Below are 3,207 nucleotides of genomic sequence, written 5' to 3'. Positions count from 1 at the left end.
GCTAGAAATGAAGCAGCGTGACTAGATAAGTTGGTCGTGGGAGAAAGATGGCCTATTCTTCACCAAGTCTGCTTACGCGGTCAAGTTTGCGGCAATGGAGGTATCACCCACCACAGTTTTCACATGGAAATTGAGGGCACCGCTTTGTTGCCAGTTCTTTGTGTGGTTAGCACTCAATAATAGGTGTTGGACATCAGATAGATTGGCGCAAAGAGGACTAATGGACCAAGAAGCATGCTCGTTATGTGATCAACAAGAGGTGGCTATCAACCACCTACTGATCAAATGTGTATTTGCAAGAGAAGTTTGGACTCAGGTTTATGTGGCTCTAGGCAGAGTGGAGGCGCACCCACGATAGGAGACACACTTGAGGATTGGTGCACTATGCCTAGACCATATGGTCACCATGGAAAAACAGTGAGTGCAATATACTTGTTGGGCATGTGGGAGCTATGGGACCATTGGAATGCCATAACTCATAGTGGTCGACAGTGCGATGTCGTGCCAACAACATGTAATTCATCGTACCACGAGCAAAGGTAGGGTGTGGACACAAGTGGGTCTAATACGTGGAGAGCTCAACCCTTTCTTTGTAGCAGCGCTTCTATGGGCAGGTAGCGAGTAATTCCAAGAGCGTAGATTTGGGGTGGAGTATGGTGTCATCTACCATGTAATCATATCATGTAAAACACGCTTGGTGGTGGGGTTCATGTCCCCCTTCTTCTCTAATATATGATATTACACTCGTGCGTATTTGAGAAAAATTATTAAAGGAGAAGATACTATTTTATGATTAAAATCATGTTAATTGACGTGACAATAGTCTAATTAAAGAAGTAGCAATCAAAAGATATAAAAGCCAGCTACGCAGACTCTTCCAAAGGTGAAGACGGCGTCTGGTACAAGCATGATCGCTTGTACCATCTCTCATACAACGATGTGCTGCCTTCCCCTGGTCGACAACTTCAACCTTGTAACTTTGAATCACAGAAAGGAGAGACTGAGAGATCAGAACTGCATTCCATAACAAAGAAAACCTAACCTCCTGAAAGGATCCAAAGAGAGAATTTGCAGATGATCACCGCCACACCATCAACCCATTCAAGGATACCTCGACATCGACCTTCTTCATCATATACATCACCATCATCCCATTCATCTCTTTGTAATATAAAACCGTAGGTGGATGCCTACGTGTGTGTTACTTTTGAGCTACGTTGGGATTTCCCCGAAGAGGAGAGGATGATGCAGTATAATAGAGATAAGTATTTCCCTCAGTTATGAAATCAAGGTTATCAATCCAGTAGGAGAACCAAGCAACACTATGTAAACAACACCTGAACACAAACAACAAATACTTGCAACCCAACGCGTAGAGGGGTTGTCAATCCCTCAACGGTTACGAGCAAGATTAAATTGTATAGGTTTTGATAGATAGATCTGTTGGGGAACGTAGTAATTTCAAAAAAAATCCTACGCACACACAGGATCATGGTGATGCATAGCAACGAGAGGGGAGAGTATGTCCACGTACCCTCGTACACTGAATGCGGAAGCGTTAGCACAATGCGGTTGATGTAGTCGTATGTCTTCACGATCCGACCGATCCAAGTACCGAACGCACGGCACCTCCGAGTTCTGCACACGTTCAACTCGATGACGTCCCACGAGCTCCGATCCAGCAAAGCTTCACGAGAGAGTTTTGTCAGCACGACGGCGTGGTGACGGTGATGATGATGATACCGACGCAGGGCTTCGCCTAAGCACCGCTACGATATAATCGAGGTGGATTATGGTGGAGGGGGGCACCGCACACGGCTAAAAGATCAATGATCAATTGTTGTGTCTATGGGGTGCCCCCTGCCCCCGTATATAAAGGAGCAAGGGGGAGGAGGCGTACGGCCAGGGAGAGGCACGCCAAGGGGGAGTCCTACTCCCACTAGGAGTAGGACTCCTCCTATTCCTAGTAGGAGTAGGAGAGGGGGAAGGAAAGGGAGAGGAAGAGAAGGAAAGAGGGGGTCGGCCCCCTTGCCCTAAACCAATTCGGTTTGGGCCTTGGGGGCGCGCCCCACACTCCCCTTGCTGCCCTCTATTTCCACTAAGGCCCATGTAGGCCCATTAAGCCCCCGGGGGGTTCCGGTAACCCCCCTCCGCAGTACTCCGGTATATGTCCGAAACCTTTCTGGTGTCCAAACATAGTCGTCCAATATATCGATCTTTACGTCTCGACCATTTCGAGAATCCTTGTCATGTCCGTGATCATATCCGGGACTCCAAACTACCTTCGGTACATCAAAACACAAAAACTCATAATACCGATCGTCACCGAACTTTAAGCGTGCGGACCCTACGGGTTCGAGAACTATGTAGACATAACCGAGACACGTCTCCGGTCAATAACCAATAGCGGAACATGGATGCTCATATTGGATCCCACATATTCTATGAAGATCTTTATCGGTCAAACTGCATAACAACATATGTTGTTCCCTTTGTCATCGGTATTTTACTTGCCCGAGATTCGATCGTCGGTATCTCAATACCTAGTTCAATCTCGTTACCAGCAAGTCTCTTTACTCGTTCCATAATACATCATCCCACAACTAACTCATTAGTTACAATGCTTGCAAGGCTTGTAGTGATGTGCATTACCGAGTGGGCCTAGAGATACCTCTCCGACAATCGGAGTGACAAATCCTAATCTCGAAATACGCCAACTCAACAAGTACCTTCAGAGACACCTGTAGAGCACCTTTATAATCACCCAGTTACGTTGTGACGTTTGGTAGCACACAAAGTGTTCCTCCGGTAAACGGGAGTTGCATAATCCATAGTCATAGGAACATGTATAAGTCATGAAGAAATCAACAGCAACATACTAAATGATCAAGTGCTAAGCTAATGGAATGGGTCAAATCAATCACATCATTCTCCTAATGATGTGATTCCGTTAATCAAATGACAACTCATGTCTATGGCTAGGAAACATAACCATGTTTGATCAACGAGCTAGTCAAGTAGAGGCATACTAGTGACACTCTGTTTGTCTATGTATTCACACATGTATCATGTTTCCGGTTAATACAATTCTAGCATGAATAATAAACATTTATCATGATATAAGGAAATAAATAATAACTTTATTATTGCCTCTAGGGCATATTTCCTTCAGTCTCCCACTTGCACTAGAGTCAATAATCTAGATTA

This window comes from Triticum dicoccoides, chromosome 2A, assembly GCF_002162155.2.
Source record: "Triticum dicoccoides isolate Atlit2015 ecotype Zavitan chromosome 2A, WEW_v2.0, whole genome shotgun sequence".
Classification (NCBI taxonomy): Eukaryota; Viridiplantae; Streptophyta; class Magnoliopsida; order Poales; family Poaceae; genus Triticum; species Triticum dicoccoides.
The sequence above is the reverse complement of the archived record's forward strand: the minus strand, read 5'-3'. Positions refer to the sequence as shown.